The 20350-nt window shown below is 40.7% G+C and overlaps 1 protein-coding gene and 1 pseudogene across 1 annotated transcript in view; both read left to right on the forward strand.

Moving 5' to 3' along the window:
* LOC102847129 overlaps positions 1 to 486 on the forward strand; it is a 1441-nt pseudogene extending 955 nt beyond the window's left edge.
* LOC102867636 (ras-related protein Rab-31-like) overlaps positions 1 to 20350 on the forward strand; it is a 316824-nt gene that overhangs the window by 230761 nt on the left and 65713 nt on the right. The gene's annotated exons all lie outside the window — the stretch shown is intronic.

Here is a 20350-nt window from a genome sequence, read left to right on the forward strand (position 1 = left end):
AAATAAAAAATAAACAACCTAAATTAAAAACAACAACAACAAAAAAAACAAGAACATGGGCTTATACGGTGAGCGTGCGGATGCTGATACAGCCAAAAGGGTGGAATCACAGTTGAAAATCTTGATCCGTCCAATGTATTCCAATCTTCCTCTCAACGGAGCCTGATTGCCTGGATTGCCTCCACTATTCTGACCACGCCCGATCTTCGAAAACAATGGTTGCAGGAAGTGAAAGGCATGGCCGACCGCATCATTAGCATGCGGACCCAGCTGGTGTCCAACCTCAAGAAGGAGGGCTTCTCCCACAACTGGCAGCACATCACCGACCAGATCCGCATGTTTTGTTTCACGGGGCTCAAGCCCGAGCAGGTGGAGCGGCTCACCAAGGAGTTCTCCATCTACATGACCAGGACGGCCGCATCTCCGTGGCAGGCCTCTAGCAATGTGGGCTACCTTGCCCATGCCATTCATGAGGTCACCAAGTAATTTCTCTGGTCGGGAGGAACAGGGGCAGCCTGTCCGTTTTCAGCCTCTGCTGTGAGATGCACAAGGAGGACGGGGGAGGGTGGGTGCTGGTTAGCAGATCGTTTATTTCAACCACAGCACTTAACATTCAGCCATTGAATGTGTTTTGCAGAAAAGATCATACAGTGAAATGGGGCAGAGGCATCAGTGGCTGGTGGCTGGACATTTGTGGCTCCAAAACCAAACTCTTCTCCCCCTCATACCCACGCTCACCCCAATCCTTTTATCTCCAGCTTTCCCAAAAGAGTTTACAGGTGTAAGAAAGTCAGAGCCAAAAATCTGTCAATCGTACCATTGCAATATTTCAGAAGCTTTAACTGGAGCACCTTGCGTGCTAAGGGTTCCTCTGTTCACCAACATGAGAAATAACACCTATGAGAGGCTTTGCGAGAAGACCTAGTGTGGACATTAGCAATTGGTTACTTGGCTTTGTGTTTCCCCTTCCTAAAGATAGCACCATGCAGAAATCGTGTTTGATGAAATGCACTGAGTCCTCTGTAGGTAGGTCAAAGATGACAAAATAGACCTTTTCTTGTCTTACTTTAAAAAGGAAGGCTCTCCTTTTTGACACCTGTAGGCAGTTGAAATCTCCCCTCTTAATCCTTATCATTGATTTTTCTTTTCCTCCAACACAAAGATCTGTCACCATTAGCCTAGATCCTTAATCTCTCTACGCCAGCCTAGATTTTCTTCCAGTCTATTGACCCCCCCTTCTATCACTATTGATTTTAAGACTGAAGAACATCATTTCATGCTCATGCCATCCCTTCCCGTAGATAATAATAGAGACGTGTATTTTGATTTCCACCTCCTCTCCAATCATCGTTTCATTCTCCCTGTTGGAACGCCACCTCTGCCGATAGAGACCTGTCCTGTCTTGGCCAAGAGTGGCTGTACAGTTACTCACCCCGGGTGAAGCAGGCAGCTCATGGCAGCCCCAGGAGACATGGGGTGCTGGACTTGGTGTGTGTGCCAGTCAGGCTTGGGCTTCCCCCTGGGCAAAGATGACCACCATCTGCTCTAATCATGTAGATTTACTGCAGCTTGGTTTCTCTGTTACAATAAAATCGCTGTAGACCCAACTAAAAACAAAACAAAACAAAACAAAAAACCAGCAATAAAGCTAACAGAACAATTTAAAAATTAGCAAAAGACTTAAAGAGACATTTTTCTATATGCAAATGCCCAAAAAGCAAAAACCCCCTATTTTCGGCGTCATTACTCATTATTCCTCTCACTAATTGTTATCAAGTTGGATAGAAAACTGCCAGAAATTCAAGCTGGATTCATAAGAGGCTGTGCAATAAGCGATTTATCATTGATGATGTCAGATGGATTTTGGCTGAAAGCAGAGAATATCAGAAAACATTTACTTATGTGTTATCCACTATGCAAAGGCTTTTGAACTGTGTGCATTATAACAAATTATGAATAACATTTAGAAAAAATAGGAAGCCCAGATACTTAAATGTGCTCTTACATAACCTATATATAGACCAAAAAGCAATTGTCTGAAGATAATATAGGAACACTGAATGGTGCAAAATCAGAAAAGCTATGCATCAAGGTTCTATACTTTCTCCATGCCTGTTCAAACTGTATCCTGAGTAGATCATTCAGGAAGCTGGACTATTGAAGAAGAATGTGAGGTCAGGATTCGAGAGACACTTATCAACAACCTGCATTTTAACTTTATTTGCAGAAAGTAAAGATGACCCAGAGTAATTCCTGCAGAAAATCTAAAATCCTTCAACGTGGATCTCAATATCAAGAAAACAAAAATCCTCTCCAATTGGACCAGTAATAGGCTATGATGAAGGGAGGAAAAAAAATTAAAGTTATTGACAGTTTTATTTTACTTGGAGCCATTACCAACATTCATGATAGCAGTAGTCAAGAAATCAAGAACATACTACATTGGGGAATTCTGCTGTCAAGAACCTCTCCAGATTGCTAAAGGGCAAGGATGTCTATTTAAAATTAAGGCATGCCTGATCCAGGGTATGGTCCTCTTCAGTGCTTCCTATGCTTCTAAAAGTTGGACAGTGAATAAAGATGACAGAAGAATTGATGCCTTTGAATTTTTGTGTTGGAGAAGAGTAGAGTATCCTTTGGAGACTGCCAAAGAAACAAATCTGTTTTGGAGGACGTGCATGCAGGCAGGCTGGTCCTTAGAGGCAAGAATGCTCTAAATTATTCTCATATACTTTGGACATGCTATCATACAGGACTAATTATTTTTTTATTTTTAGTAAATTTTATTAATTTGAATGAAAATTTACAGAGAGCTTCCTCTCTACTCCCTTGCCTATCTATGGTTCTCGTCTGTGACACTAGGACTAATTCTTAGAAGAAGGCATCATGCTGGGGAAACATGGAGGGGCCAGAGAAAAAAAGGACTACTCTCTATCAGATGTTAGTCACAGTGTCTCTAACATTAGACTTGGGAGTATGTTGTTGTTAGGTGCTGTCAAATCATGTAGCGACCCTATCTTTTTACAGTAGCCCTGAAATCTTCTCGATCCTGTGCCAATTTCACTGTCTCTGGCACACCTACCCTCATTACCCCAATCACTGAATCAGTCCATCTCATCAATGGTCTTCCTCTCTTTCTCTGTCCTTTCACCCTTCCAAGCATGATGTCCTTCTACAAGGACTGGTCCCTCCTTGCAACATGCTCAAAGTATGTCAGATGAAGCCTCAGAATCCTTGTCTCCAAGGAGCAGCCTGGCTTCACCCTCTCTAAGATGAACCTGTTTGTTTTCCTGGCCATCAACAGTATATTCAACACTCTTCTCCTTCACCACAGCTCAAAAGCATCATTTTTCTTTCTATCATTCCTAGTCATTGTCCAGAGAGTTTCTAAATCATAGTCAATTCATTGCTGTTGTTGAGTACCACAAAGTTGGAACCACTGATTGCTGACTCTCTAGTAGGTTTTCAGAGGCAGTAAATTGCATGGCAGTTGATGCCCATCTTTCTTCACTGGAGAAGCTGTTGGATTCGAACCGCATGCCTTTAGGATGACAGTACAGGGATCTATGAGGAGAAGTGTGGTGTCAGGATTGGAGGAAGATTCATCAACAACCTGTGTTATGCAGATGACACAACCCTGCTGCTGAAACTGAGGACCTGAAGCGCTTGCTGCTGAGGGTCAAGGACTGCAGCCTCTAATATGGATTGAGGCTCAATGTCAAGAAGACAAAGATTCTTACCACTGGACCAGTTAGCAGCATCAGGATGGATGGTGCAGAGATTGAGATTGTTCACAGCTTTAGTTTGCTTGGCTCCACAATCAACACTCTTGGCACCAGTAGCCAGGAAATTAAAAGACATATTGCGATAGGAAAGTCTGCTGTTAGGGACTTCTCCAAAGTCCTGAAGACCAATGTTGTCTCGCTGGAGACTAAGGTGCATCTGATATAGGCCATGGTCTTTGCTATCACTTGTTATGCATCAGAGAGTTGGACAGTGACTAAGGAGGATAGAAGGAGAATTGATGCCTTTGAGCTGTGGTGCTGGAGAAGAGTATTGAGGGTACCATGGACTGCTAGGAAAACAAACAGATTCACCCTGGAGAGGGGTAAACTGGGCTGCTCCTTGGAGGCAAGGATTCTGAGACTTCATCTGACATACTTTGGTGATGTTGTAAGGAGGGACCAGTCCTTGGAGAGGGACATCATGCTTGGTAGGGTGGAAGGACAGCACAGGAGGGGAAGGCCTTCTATGAGGTGGATTGATTCAGTGACTGGGATATTCGGGATGGGTGTGTCGGAGACAATGAAATTGGCACAGGACAGAGAAGAGTTTAGGGCTGTTGTACATAGGGTCGCTATGACTCGCAAGCGACTCGATGGCACATAACAACAACAACAACAGCATCTTATCACTTGGCCACCAGAACTTCCTAAAATTTGTGAGAATAACTATTGAGATAGCTAGAAGTCTTAATAGAAGTTATGTTTTAGAACTCTGAGATTCTGGGCAACAGGTCAATGGGAAAGGAAAAACTATTACATATTTCAATATTAAATATTAAAGATAGTTCCCTGAGGCCTCCAGGCCTAGCCTAAATTTCTGTCTTGAATAAAAGGGAACTCTGGTGGCTTAGTGATAAGGAATTAATGCAGCCAACTCAAAGGTATGGTTCAAATCCACTAGCTGCTCTGTAGAGAAAGATGTGCAGTCTCCTTCCATGTGATTTACATCCTCTGAAGCTTAGCTGGATGGTCAACTGAGTCAGTTCCAACTCGACAGTACTTAAACACCACCACCACATAAGGCAAAAGAAAGATCAAGTACCCCGAGATAATCTATGTTTTCTGATCATCTTGATCTTCCAAATTCTGATCATTTTCCATCAGAAAGCAACCCATTTTAAATTGATGTTGAGAGCCTGACACTGCTTGCTTAACTTGACAATGGGATCTTGGTGGCCTCAGGTCAATAGCCTTTGTGAACATATGTGATTAAATAGGCAAGGCACCATGGGAACAGACATTCTTCCTAGGGTTCAACTATAAATGCGTAGGTCATTGTAAACGGTTATTGTCCATTTATTGTTAAGATAGTAATTAGTCTTCATTTTGTAAAAAGTTCTTGTAATGCACACCCATGTTTATTGCAGCTTTGTTCACAATAGCAAGGAGTTGGAAACAGCCTAAGTGCCCTTCAACAACCAAATGAATGTATAGAGAAGCTGTGGTATATCCACACAATGGAATACTATGCTGCATTAAAAAACAAGGAACTCATGCAATATTATTCAAAATGGGTGACTCTTGAGGACATTATGCTGAGTGAAATATCTCAGTCACAAAAGGACAAGTACTGCATGGTGCCACTGTTGTAAAACAGGACTGACCTTGAGGTTGGAGAGAGACTGAGAAATATGGGTTCAATAATGTCTATTGCATTGAAACAGATGAGGGAGAAAACTGTTTAAAAGGGTTATGTGATTAGGTATTTTTGTCATGACCAGAGTCTAGAGTGAAGGCTACATGGTGGAGTGGACCTGGGGGATGGTTTGTAAAACAATGAAAGAGTTTTGCATTTACTTTTCCAAGAGGGTAGTGTACTAGGGAGGGAAGGGTTGGAAGGGGGGGAAAGTGCAACAATAAATGAATGGAAATCCAAAGTCTCTGTAAATTTTTACTAACATTAATAATAAATTGAAATTTAAAAAGTTCTTATAAGTTTTAGTTCCATTGCACAGGTAAATCAAGTGGAGATATTTAAAAACAGATGTTTTAAACAAGAAATTTCCAGATTTAGTTCTTGTTCTAGTTTTTTAAAAAGAGTTTTATACCACACAAGATAAAGATAAATTATCTAATTGAAAAATGGGCACAGGATATGAATAGATGCTTCACCAGAGAAGACATGCTAATAAGCACATGAAGAAATGTTCAAAATCCCTAGCTCGAAGAGAGATGCAAATCAAAATAACTATGAGGTATCTTCTCACCCCAGTCAGAATAGCAAAATTTAATAGACCAGCAAGCAACAAATGCTGGCAAGGTTGTAGAGAAACTGGAACCCTTATTCACTGTTGGTGGAAGTGTAAAATGGTGCAACCAATATGGAAAGCGGTATGGCACTTTCTCAAAAAGTTGCAAATAGAGATACCATTTGACCCAGCAATTCCACTACTGGGAATATACCCCAAAGAGACCATAACTGACATCCAAGCAGATATATGCACACCTATGTTTATTGTGGCTTTGTTCACAATAGCAAAGAGTTGAAAACAGCCTAAGTGCCCTTCAACAAACAAATGAATGTATAGAGAAGCTGTGGTATATCCACACAATGGAATACTACACTGCATTGTAAAACAAGGAACTCATGCAATATTATTCAAAATGGGTGAGCCTGGAGGACATTATGTTGAGTGAAGTATCTCAGTCACAAAAGGACAAATACTGCATGGTGCCACTGTTGTAAAACAGGACTGACATCGGGGTTTGGGGGAGACTGAGAAAGAGGAGTTCAATAATGTGTACTGCGTTGAAACAGATGAGGGAGGAAACTGTTTAAAAGGGATATGTGATTCGGTATTTTTGTCATGACAGGAGTCCAGAGCAAAGGCTGCATAACATGAAGTCACTACCTTCTAAGGTTCCTGCCTTTCCTATCATTATTATCAGTTCTGGATTGATAGCTCTTGAACAACAAAATAGAGCAAATGTGTTCACTCAGCTTTATTGTTAAATGGCTGCTTCATATGTGTGTATTCATTACTCATCTCTGCTGAGTTGGAACCAACTCATAGCTGATCCTTCAAAGGGTTTTCGGAGGTTGTGAGCACAGGTGAAGACTGCCCATCTTCTTCCATCACTGTGATTCACAGCATTGGCATCCCAATGGAGTCTCTACAAGTGATAACCAACTTGATAGTGGTGAAGTGGTTGGGGCTTTTTTTTCTTTTGAATGGGAGTACAGCAAACTCTGTTACTCCTTTATTATTATTATTACTATTATTATTATTATTGTTTGAACAAAAGAGGAAGCGTTAAGAATTTTGTTTCATGACATAGTCATTGCAAACAACCTGCAGCATTTCTCTGCTTGACTCTGATGGAATGTTCTGAATAATTTCTCTTGCTTTTGACTAGAATACCTTAAATTGGTGGGATAGTTGTAAAAGAAACAATTTCACCAGCTATTTTACAGCCTGATGACTGTTGCCTTGTTACTCACTGCAGGCTTCTTTGGCATTTTAGCTTGACCTTGTCAGAGGACCTTGGCAAAAGGAACAGAATAGAAGAACAGGAAAACATATTTTTAAAGGAAATATTTTTAGAGTTTGGCAGGATATAAGATGTTTAGTTACTGCTGTTGGGATATTTTCAAAATATATATGGCAGAACACACAATTTGCTAGATTTGTTTTAGGAAGTTAGAATGACTCCTGTGTTCACTGTTATATTTTGCATTCTGAAGTAGTGCCTGAGAAATTATTTTTAACTTTATGTGGTTGGTAGAGTGAACATTCTTAGTTGATTGGTATTCCATTTAACCATATCTTCTGTTTCATAACATGTATTGCAGTCCCTACATTATAACCTCACTCTTCCCACTATCTCTCTGTGGCTCTTACTTGCATTCATGCTTTGATGTTTTCCCTTCTTGCTCCTTCAGATCCACGGCTGTGCCAATGCTTCCTTTTCATCTGCATGGGTGACTGTTCTAAGGATTAAGAACTTCCCTGGTAGGATTCACCAGACACACCTGACTACTGTTTGCCTGTATGTTGAACCACAGGATGACTTTGCTTTGAGGCTTGAAGGACTGTAGTTTCAGGGGTTCCAGCAGTTTCCCTCTCAGCAGTAACCCTGGCCACTTCTGTGATTTTGTGTTTTGTTCTCCGTTTATCTCCCACTCTATCCAGGACCTTCTATTGTGATCCCTTATAGCGCAGTCAGCAGTGGGAGCCTAGTTCCTCTAGTCACAGCGGTATGGAAGCTGGGCTTTACAAGGTCTATTAATGCTTTGGACTAATTGTTTCCAAGAGCCTTTGACTTTCTGTAGGAACTTCAGTGACAACATCCTTGATTTGTCCTTCTGTCAACAGAAAGCATGAACATCTTCAGCAATTCCTAATCCACTAGCTGCTTGAAGGGAAAAAGATGGGCATTTTCCTCCCATTAAGATTTATAGCCTCATAAATCCAATTGTTGTTGTTGTTATGTGCCGTTGAGTCGTTTGCGACTCATAGCGACCCTATGCACAACAGCCCTAAACCCTGCTCTATCCTGTGCCAATCTCATTGCCTCTGACACACCCATCCCGATTACCCCAGTCACTGAATCAATCCACCTCATAGAGGGTCTTCCCCTCCTGTGCTGTCCCTCCACTCTGCCCAGCATGATGTCCCTCTCCAAAGACCTGTCTCTCCTTACAACATGTCCAAAGTATGTCAGACGAAGCCCCAGAATCCTTGCCTCCAAGGAGTAGCCTGGTTTAACCCTCTCCAGGATGAATCTGTTTGTTCTCTTGGCAGTCCATGGTACATTCAATACTCTTCTCCAGCACCACAGCTCAAAGGCGTCAATTTTCCTTCTGTCCTCCCTAGTCATTGTCCAGCTCTCTGATGCATAACAAGTGATTGCAAAGTCCATGGCCTGTACAATTGAGGGTGTAAAAAAATCTGTTGATTCTGGTGATTTTGGGTAGTTTTTGTTTTTACTTTTGTCAGTTTTCTCAGCATATACTCAAGTACTACCTGAAGGTAGATACCATCCTTAAAATAACCAACAACCCCAATATTCATTTCCATCTTATGTTTTACAACATAAAATGGGAGAAAGTCATTATTTCTAATACCTTCAGATAAACATAATCTTTTAAAAAGTGTTTACTTTATATTGGTTTGCTTACAAAGTATATGTACATTGTGTTTCACACTATTCTTTTTTCACATTGTTTCATGCAATCATTCCCATATGTTGTGTTTTATAAAATTAATCACCATTGGACTATGCCCATCATCACCCTATCTTTTCAGGTCCCTGCTGCATCTTTCCCATTTTCTTTACTGCCCCCATCCACCCACCAAATTGTGCAACTCTGTGATTTTGCCCCTACCCATCTTCATCCCTCTGCTTCCACTCTTTCCCTCTTGGATCCTTATACATCTTTTACTAGTTATCCTTCTATTTTTCAATGATGGTCTTATTCAGTATTTTGTCCTTATGAGACTGAGTTAGTTCACTAAGTATAATGCTCTCAGTCTCTCCCAAGTTATTTAGTATTTTTTGAAATCGTACTTCCTTAAACATAATTTTTAAAACATACACTTTCAAGAGTTTCTTAGTTTCATCTTCATTCCTCTACTCCTTAGAGGTCTGTGGTGGCTTAGTGGTGAGGAGTTGTACTGCCAATCAAAAGGCACACATCCACTAGATTCTCTGCAGGAAAAAGAGCTTCTGAGAAACCCAATGGAGGGTCAGCTATGAGTCTGTTTCAACTTGATGATACATTGCAATGACAAGTCCCTGAACTTTCATTTACATATAGCTTTGGGTCTTTGACTGGGAGAATTGGTACTGCAGCATTCTATAAACTCTCAAGTATAATTAGCCTGGCTTTTTGTCTCTGGCCACTTCAGAAGTAGCTTTTTACCCCTCAGCTGCAGCAACCAAAGTAACTATCAAATAATCAAAACCTATACTTTTCATAGTCTTTCCTTACAAAGTCCTATATGTCCATGATTCTATAGCCATTATAATAATCATGTTTCTGATACCAACTGTAAAAATTGTACAGTTTTGCAATCCTGATACAAATACCAATTCCAATCTTCAATGAGATGGAAAAGGCAATCCCCAGTTTCATTTGGATTGGAAAGAGGCCCCGAATAAGCAAAGTGCTCCTTAAAAAGAGAAACAAGTAGGAGGCATCTCACTCCCTGATTTCAAATCCTGGTACACGGCTGTGGTAGTCAAGACAGCATGGTACTGGTACAATGACAGACACGTAGATCTATGGAATAGAATTGAGAACCCAGAAATCAGACCATCTACCTATGGTCAACTGATTTTTTACAGGGAGATGAAATCAGTTAATTGGAGAAATGACAGCCTTTTTAACAAATGGTATTGGCAGAATTGGAAAACTATCTGCAGAAAACTCAAACAAGGTACATGCCTCACACCATACATAAAAACCACCTCAAAGTGGATCAAGGACCAAGAACTATAAACTTCATTAGAGAAAAGCTTGAAAGAACCCTACAGGAGCGTGCATAGGGTGACCTGAGACTGCCTGGTGGCAGGCTCTGTGGCACAAGATCTCCGAGTAGTGGCCAGCGTGGGAACCTGCTGTCCTCAAATATCGGGCTTCTGCTAGAAGTAATTTGCTCCCTCGCTATGAGTTACTGGCCCCTTCCCCACTTCCTCTAATCAGCCCAGGAGCTGAGGTTTCTCTGGGAATGCCTGTGAACACCTGAAATCTGACTTTTTGGAGATGGACTCAGACATGGCACCCAGCTGCAGGCTCAGTGACTTGAGCAGAGGAGGGAGTTTAGAGAGTCAAAGCAACATTTCTTGGTCTAGAAGTTTCGCGTTGAATGATGAGAGCCTGAAGCACTTCACACATGAGGAAAAAAAGATGTCATCTTGTTTTTTGAAGAAACTATTGATTCCCTATTTGAAGAGGACTTTGAGAAACAAGGGCTGTGTGATAGTGGTATATACTGCCACTCTCCAAAATCTCTGGAAGAGAGCACTTCCAGTCAATTTGAGCCAGAAGATGTCATTGATTTAGTGCATCCAGAACCTGCAGCTGGGGAATCTGAGTGCCCTCCAGATGCTATTCAGACGGCAGATCAGGAAGGAGTGAAGCACACAGAGGCCAAACCTGTCAAACAGGAAGGTATTCCTGTCTTGGAATGCAGGAAGCGAAATGCTGAGACTTCTCCACCACCAGACTCCACAGTTCCAGAGACCCTTCCTCTCCTGTCACCTCAAGTCCAGCCCACCCCAGAAAAGAGATGCTGTCTCCCTCTCCTCCAAAAGAGCACCCAAAGCTACTCCACTTGGTCCCTACTCCACTTGTTATTGCTCAGAATATTTCTGAGAAGTTGACAGGAAATGAAGTGCTTTCCCACATCCCCCTTAAAGGACAGCAGGCCTGGAGAATGGAGGACACCATCTTCTTTGTCCCCTCGAAACAAAGACCTCTTCTTGTGGCACAGATGTGTGATACAGCCGGCACCCAAGTTCCACTGCTTCCCCAGCAACATCAGTGTGACCAACAGTTTGGGAAAGGAATTCAATAAAACCATCTCCAAAGCAGCTGTTAATGTACAAGAGTGGAAAGTTCAGGTCCTAGCCAACATTAATTATGTCTCTTTTCTCACTATGGGAGAAATGGAAAATTGATCACCAAAGAGCGACCTCACTGAGCAGAGGAGGAGCTTCTCTCCCGAGCGGGTGGCCCATGACCAAAGCAAGCCGAGTCCTGCCACAGAAGCTGTGTGCCTGGGGACAGGAGGGCAGCCCAGTAGCCAGAGGTCCAAAGCTGTGCAGACAGAACCGTCTCCAGCCTTGGCCAATGGCTTCCAGAACATCCAAGATGTCCTAAAGAGTGAGCCCAACCCCTTTGTCTCTACTGGAAAGACTATCACCATCCACCCAGACCCTGCTCTGAGTAATAAACTTGCCTGCCAGAATACCATCAAGAGTTATTATGACCACCAGCCACCAGGCTGTAGCCAGGAGGTCAAAATATGCTCAGGTTCTCTCCCCAGAGCGGTGGGCTTCAGACCCCAGGGCATCACTGTGAAGTTCTCTGGCTGAGGCTCCACAGAAGCAGCTCGCTGAGAGGCCCTAAAGAAGCTTGGCCTCCTTAAGGAGAACTTACAATAGAGAACGTATTTGGAAGGCTACAGGAGGCAGGATTGCTGCTTGAGTCAGTCCAAATGGCTAAAATAGAACTTTCTCTTCTTTACCTTCTCACTGTAAAAAGAGACGTGAAATGAAATCATAGCATGCATACAGGAATTGTCTCATCCAGTGAATCCAGGAGCTGTTTGGCTTAAAGTGGATTTACATGGTTAAAGATCAGTAACAGCCTTCCCAACTACCGTGCCATGTTCAGGATTAAAGATTAGAGGTGCCAGAACTCAGTGGTCTGGGCTAAGTGAATAAAGACTAGTCAGTTCTGTTGCTCACCCATCCCTCATTCTAGGCAGGGAGCCCAGTATCTTGTAGTCTGCCTTGTTCCAAGAACTCAGAGAGAATAACCTTTAAAACCTGTAGGTATTCAGGATCTATAAAAGGATGCCATGTGGTTTTTGGATTTGGAAGGATGGCAGTGGAGAGATTCTTGAATCCAGCTTCTTATTCCAAGTACATGACATGAAAACCCATTTAGGTTTCTTATATGCAGTTCTCTAAGAAATATTTCCCCCACTTTTCTAAGAGAATAAAAAGAAATGCTTGTTAAATTAAAAAAAAAAACAACCAAAAACCCCCGCAAGCACTAATCCATAGCATAAACAGTCTTCCAAGCATCCTGGAAAATCTACAACCAGGAGAGGATAAAATAGATGAATGAGATCTTCTAAGAATCAAATTCCTATGCACATCCAAAAACTTCTCCAACAGGATAAAAAGGGAAGCCAAAGACTGGGGAAAAATATTTGGTAGTGACATGTCTGATAAGGGGCTTTTATCTAGAATGTATAGAATAGTCGAAACGTAAACAACCCAATTGAAAAATGAGCACAGGATATCTCACGCCAGTAACAATAGCAAAGTTCTACAGAGCAGCAAACAACAAATACTGGCGAGGTTGTGGAGAAACTAGAACCCTAATACACTATTGGTGAAAGTGTAAAATGGTGCAACCACTATGGAAGGTGGTATGGCACTTTCTCAAAAAGTTGCAAATAGAAATACCATTTGACCTAGCAATTCCACTACTGGGATTATACTCTAAAGAAACCAGAACTGCCATGCAAGCAGGTATATGCACACCCATGTTTATTACTGTTTTGTTCACAGTGATAAAGAATTAGAAGCAACCCAAGTGCCCATCAACAAACTAATGGATAGAGAAGCTGTGGTATATTCACACGATGGAATATTATGCAGCATTGAAAAACAAAGAACTCATGAAATATTATACAGTGTGGCTGGCCATGGAGGACATTATGCTGAGTTAAATATCTCGGTCACAAAAAGACAAATACTGCATACTGCCACTGTTATAGAACAGGACTGATATGGGGGTTGATGGAAACTAACAAAAGAGGCATTGAAACATGAGGGAGAGAACTGTATAAAAGGAATATGTTGTTGTTGTTGTTATGTTGTTGTGTTATGTGTTTTTGTTATGTGTCAAGTCGCCTGCGACTCATAGCAACCCTATGTACAACAGCCCTAAACTCTGCCCTATCCTGTGCCAATCTCATCATCTCTGACACACCTACCCCCACTACCCCCATCACTGAATCAATCCATCTCATCAAGGGTCTTCTTCTCCTGCACTATCCCTCCACCCTCCCAAGCATGACGTCCCTCTCCAAGGACTGATCCCTCCTTGCAGCTTGTCCAAAGTGTCAGATGAAACTTCAGAATCCTTGCCTCCAAGGAGCAGCCTGGCTTCATTCTCTCCAGGACAAACCTGTTTGTTATCTTAGCAGTCCATGGTATAGTCAATATATGATTGATTAGATATTATTGGACTGATAAGAGTCCATAATAAGAGTTGCATAGTAAAGTGGTCTGGGAGGTGAGGGGACTGTGTAACAATGAAAGAACTGTTTTCCAAAGAAGAAAGCAAACTAGGGGAAGGGGGGCAGGGAGGAAAATGTGCAAAAATGAATGAAAGGAAATCCACGTTTTTTATAAACTTTATTAAAATCTAAAAAAAAAAACAAAACAACAAACCACCCCAAAATAAACAACGCAACCTAGAAAAAATAATTGTGCCATTTACATGAGCGTAACAAAGTCTGATCACCAGGAACTCCACAAAAGAGGAGCATCCTTAGCAACAGCACAAAGCCAGTTCCTATGAGATATTAGGCACACCTCCATACTTCCACACCTTCTACTGTTAACTCTAGCACCAATCATCTCACACAACTTACTACTCTACTGTTAGGTTTGCTCTCACTTCTTTACGACTGGGTTAGTTAATTTTTTCAGTGTCCACACAACTCGTAGATAATACTAACCATTATGAGGCTTATTAAGAAGTAACAGGATGCAATTCATATAGAAAACACACAGGATAGAATTCTTCAATTTGAACAGCTTCTTCTCTGGTATATTGTTAGGTAGCCTCCCTCTAATCCTGGATCTCATGACTCCAGGGTCTGCTCCATGCTCAGGCAAGTGTTAAATAGCTCTTTTAATTCTGTCAATTATGTGCCCCTCTTTAACCCTCTCTGCCAGCGAGCCTAGGCCAAGTTGCTCAGCTCTGACTCTGTAGGGCAGCAGAGACAGCAGATCTAACTCCATCCTGTCTCACAGGGTCTTCACTTCTCCATCATCTTTGCTTCTGCCATCTAGGGTACCGTGTCTTGGTCTTGGTCTTAGTTGGCTTCACAAAGGAAGATCTTACCCAAGAACATGCTTCAGTCTCTGCCTCTTCTTTCTTGAGATTCTTGTTCACTGATTCTGAAGTCAGTGTAAGCCTAGCAGAATAAAACTGGCCAATCTTCTTAGTATACATAACTTACTTGGATGTTCTCATCCAAAATGTGCTATTTTCATCATTAGTGAATTATCTAATCCTCTTGTGGGCCACAAACACCTCACTTTACATAGTCCTGCCTAACCATGGGGTGGAAATCAAAGTAAATGACTAGAAAAGTCATACTAATTAATCCCCTAAAAAACTCACTCGGATTCATTACTATCAAGTCAGAATCAACTCGTTGCTTATCTTCCAACAGGTTTTTTGAGGCTATAAAGCACACAGGAGGCAATTGCTCATAATTTTTCCCATGGAGCTGCTGGTAGATTTGAATTGTAAGAGAGGTGTGGCCTTTGAATTAGCGATTTGTGGACTAGGCCACCAGAGCTCCTAATCTGATATGTTGTTATTGTTGTTGTTAGATGCCATCAAGTAAAGTATGGCTCATAGAGGGCCTATGAACAACAGATTAGAACATTGCCCTATCCTGTGCCATCCTCATCATCTCTGATATGCTTGAACCCATTGTTATAGTCAGTATCAGTCCATCTTGTTGAGGGTCTCCCTCTCTTTCACTGATCCTCCACCTTTCCAAGCAAAATGTCTTTTTTTTCCAAGGACTGGTCCCTCCTAACAACATGCCTAAAATATGTGAGATGAGGTCTGACCATTCCTGCCTTTAAAGAGCACCCCGATTGCACTTTCTTCAGTTCGTACTTATTTGTTCTTTTGGCAGTCTATGGGATATTTAGTATTCTTCTCCAACATCACAACTCAAAGACATCATTTTTTCTATCATTCTTGTTCTTTGTCCAACTTTGAGATGCATAGCAGATAACCGAAAAGGTCAGGTAGCACATCAACATGCACATCAATATTCCTTGCAAAGACCACAATTTAAGGGCATTATTTCTTCACACTTTCTTATTCATTATCAAACTCCCACATGCATATGAAGTTAAAAATAGCATGGCTTGGCTCAGGTACACCATAGTCTTCAGAATAACATACTTGCTCTTGGGCTCTTTAAAGAGATCCTTTGGAGCAGGTTTTCCCAAAGCAATATATCATTTGACTGACTGCTGCTTCCATGGACATTGATGATAAATTCAAGTTTAATGCAATCAATGGCAGTGTCAGTCTTTTCTCCATTTATCATGATATTGTTTGTTGATCCATTTGTGAGGGGTTTTTGTTTTCTTGATGTTGGGCTGTAACCCCTACTAAAAGCTATAGCTTTTTGGTTTCATTAGTAAGTGCTTCAAATATTCTTCACTTTCACAAATCAAGATTGTGTCACCTACATGGAGAAGGTTGAATCTTCCTCCTATCCTGACTCTTTATTTTTCCCACAAATGTAGTTGATTTGATTCCTGTGCATTCCATTAGCAAGTTCCACACATTTATTGTTGTTGTGCTGTTAGGTGCCATCAAATTGATTGTGACTCTCAGAACTGGCTTTGACAAGCCCTGTGGCAAATGGACAATTAAAACAGACTTTCAAGGGGCGGGGGGAAGAAGAACAAACTGGGGAGGAGGGTAGAGAAAATAGTGCAACAATGAATGAATGAAAACCAAAATCTCTGTAAATGTTCATTAAAATTAATAAAATTTAATAATGAAAAAAATTGATTGTGACTCATGGCAACTCCACTAACAACAGATCTGAACCTTACCCTATCCTGTACCATCCTCATACTCTCTCTGCTGCTCTCGCCCATTGTGACAGTGACTGTACCAGTCCACCTTCTTGAGGGTCTTCCTCTCTCTCTGACCCTCTCCCTTTCCCAGCATGATCTCTTTTTCCAAGGACAGCATCCTCCTGATAACATACCTAATGTGCATGAGACAAAGCTTCATCATCCTTGCCTCTGGTTGCACTTCCCCTAAGACCATTGCCAATCCATGGGATATTCAGCATTCTTCTCCAACACCAAAGACATCAGTTCTTCTTCTGTCAGCCATATTCATTGTCCAGCTTTCAGAAGCAGAGAAGCAATTGAAAAAACCATAGCTTTAATCAAGCATACCTTAGTTTTGTTTTTCCAAGAATAATGGATATTTTCTTTAATAAATTAATAAGAAATTTAAACATACTGGAAAAGTTAAAGGCATCAAGAAAAGACATCTTGCAGTCCCTAGAATTACATTATTCTCAAACTCTATTGTTCTTAAATTTTTAGTTAACGAATTATAGCTTCTCATTGGTAAGTAGTAAATGAGGAGATAGAGCTCTCATCTCAAAACTCACTGGCTTTGCATTCATACCATAGTTTTGAAAGGGACATCCTGGCTCCTTGGCACTTTGGAGCAGATTTCTCCAATGCAACACACCTTTTGATTTCTAGACTGAGTATTGATTATGGATCTAATTAAAATGAAGTCATTGGCAACTAAAAAAAAATCATTGACAACTCAGACTTTTTTCCATCTGTAATTATGTTGCCTAGATTTGTGTTTTCTTGGTGTTGAGATAGATGCTATCCATATTGAAGGATTTTCTTTGAGCTTCTGTAGCAAATGCTTCAAGTCCTCTCTCTAAGCAAGGTTGTATCCTTTGTATAATCCAGATTGCTAATGAGTCTTCCTTTAGTTCTGATGCCACATTCTTCATATAGTTTGATTTTTTTAATTAGTTACTCAGCATAGCAGATTGAGTAAGTATGGAAAAATGATGCAACCCTGACATACACCTTTCCTGATTTTAAAGAGATATTCATATTTAATAAGTTGATGATTGTTCAAAATTCTGTCATATTATCACTGGCCTCATTATGTCACCAGGATTATACTTATCATCTACCAATTCTTTGTTTCCAACTTTTACATTTCAGTCACTAGTTATTATAATGCATCTTTATTGCAGTTAGATTAATTTTATCCTGCAGAAGTTGGTAGAAATTATGTTTTTTCCTCTTTGACTTGAATTGTTGGTGGATAAATTTTAATATTGAATCTTCATATGATGTGGATATCATCCTATCATTGACAGCATTATAGATCAGTAAATGTCTTGAAATGTTGTTTTTTTAAATAATGAAAGTGATGTAATTCTTCCTTAATTTGTCATTCCTGGCATAGTAGGCCATACAGTTGTTTGATTCAGAGTATATACTATCAGCATATTTTAGCTAACAAATGACTAGCTTTCAATCTTTATGTTTTCCATTTAATATTTCACTTCTAATTTTCCTAGATTCCTACTTTGTAGATTTCATGTTCTGCCTACTAATGTATATTAGTAGTTGTTCCTTCTCATTTTTAACGTCCCCACATCAGCAAATGATTATCCTTCATCAGCTGAATACTTTTCTCCATGTGTATGACTAAGGTAGACTGTATTTCAAAAAGTCAGCTTTTCCCTAGTCCTGTTTGCAGTGCCTTCCAACATAAAGGGCTCATATTGCTGTACTCTATCAATGTTCTTCTGCTGGCCCTAAAAATAAAAAGCCAGTTATTTCAGAAGTGAGTGACCCCTTCTGCCTCCTAGATTTTCTTAGTCTGGAATCTCTGCTGAAACCTGTTGATCCCTGCTGGTATTTGAAACACCCATGGCATAACTCCTAGCATCTCAACAGAGCAACCACTACAGATTGGAGTGAAGTGATAGAGGAGTGATGACAGCAAGCCTAGGGAGGGGCAGTTACACCTCAGGCTTGCATGGAAAACACCAGGGAGTTCACCTGGGCATGCCCTTAATGATTTATCAAAAATAGCCACGTGTCATCCAGGTTAAGTTAAAAGTAACAGTTCGGATGGCTGTGATTCAGGGACTCATGGTCATGAGTCATACCCTGGTTACCATCTAGCCAGGTGGACAAAGCCACCATAGAACCCATCCTATGCTCTTTTAATCTGAAATTGTGTGTACATATCCCAGTCATAATCCTTTACTTGCCAATTAAAGAGTAACTATTTGGCCAGCTAAAAAGTTTATCTACCACCAGTTATGATCTGTTGATGATTTTCTTTGTCCCAAATCCTACAAATGAAAGCCAAGCTGTAATTCAGAGTAGACTCTCAGCATCATGCTGATGGTCCCTCTTATTCTGTAATGAAGTCTATATGAAGTCTATGTCCTCTAATAATAGAACAGTTTATAGAATACAATCAAATATAGAGTCTCCCCCTCCCCACCCTAGCACAAGTTTTCATTACATAAGAATAGGTTGAAGTATTGCCCTCATGGTGAAACTCATCCTTCATCCCCCATTATCTGAAATGGATCCTTCTGGCATGCACAACCCTTACCCAACCAGAATTACTTTATTAGCATAACCTGTTAGGTAGGTTTAAGTTTGAGACTCTGTGATTAACAGAGTTCAATCTTTGGGAAAATTCCAGGGTTTTAGAGACTGTATCCCAGGAATCAAGAACAAAGACTAAGTTCTTTAAATAAAAAAAATTTATACCCTGTAGGAGCCTATAGTATAACTGTGCAAGAAAATGAACATGTATGCCATATTTCACATAATAACTTGCAGTGAGGTTGCACATTAAGATTTCATTCCACCATTAACTGGAATTTTCCTCCCTAGTCAGGTTTATAGGCTCTGTAGCCAAAGTCATTGAAAATCCCTGAGCTAGGGTATCTGAAAGGTCAATCTGAAACATAGGTATTAAACTATTGGGAGCACTTGTAAGAACTTGCTAAAGCAAACCATCAACTTCTTATCATCATTACTTCTTTATTCTTTATTCCAAAATAACATGAACTCAAGGTAGATATTTTGAATAGCAAAAAAGGTGTCCCACTCACTCCTAGGTGCTTTGCTATGTTCTCCCATCCCAGAGTTACTAGCTCTTGTTCATTGTTATGTGCCTTCGAGTCAGAATTGACTTATAGCTTACTCTAAAACTATCTTTCAGAGGCTGTAAATCATGCAGAAAGAGATTAGGAGATTGCTCTTCTTTTTCGTGTGGAGTAGCTGGTAGATATGAACCACATACCTTTTGGTTGCAACACCATATATTACCAGTAGGCCACAAAACTTAAATATTACTAGCTCTTAGTAGTTGTCTAATATCCTTCTGTTACTTGCTCTTGTCAGTTTTCTATCACACACAGACACACACACACACACACACACACACACACACTCTTATGATCTCATATACACTCATCCCTCTGATTGTTGTTATAGACTATGAGTTGGAATCAACTCAGAGCTGACCCTCACTGAGTGTTCAGAGGCAGTAAATTACACACAAGAAGATTGAACATCTTTCTCCTGTGCACCAGCTGGCATATTAAAGCTGCGTGCCTTTAGGTTGCCAGCACAACTCCTTACCTCTAAGCTATTGATTTTATAATACATATTACTTTGTCACTTATTTTATTTATCTTCATATGTTCAGTATTCTAAAATAGCCCATGTAGATTTCTTTTCACCTTCTTAAAATAACAACTGAACAGCCTCCGTGTGTGTGTGTGTGTGTGTGTGTGTGTACCATCAAATCAGATCTGACAGGTACAGGGGGCGATTGTCCCTCCTTCTCCAGCAGAGTATCTGATGGATTTGAACTGCTCACCACTGGGATTGAAGTGCAGCTTCTTAACAGCCTCCCTTTTTAATAGATATATTTTGCTACTCCTGGTGATAGACATTTTGGTAATTTGGAGTTTTTTGTCATTTCAGTGATACTGCGATGAATAGTTTTCTATATGTAT

Source organism: Elephantulus edwardii, unplaced genomic scaffold (genome assembly GCF_000299155.1).
Source record: "Elephantulus edwardii isolate Elephantulus edwardi_28Jun2011 unplaced genomic scaffold, EleEdw1.0 scaffold00196, whole genome shotgun sequence".
In the NCBI taxonomy this organism is placed as follows: domain Eukaryota; kingdom Metazoa; phylum Chordata; class Mammalia; order Macroscelidea; family Macroscelididae; genus Elephantulus; species Elephantulus edwardii.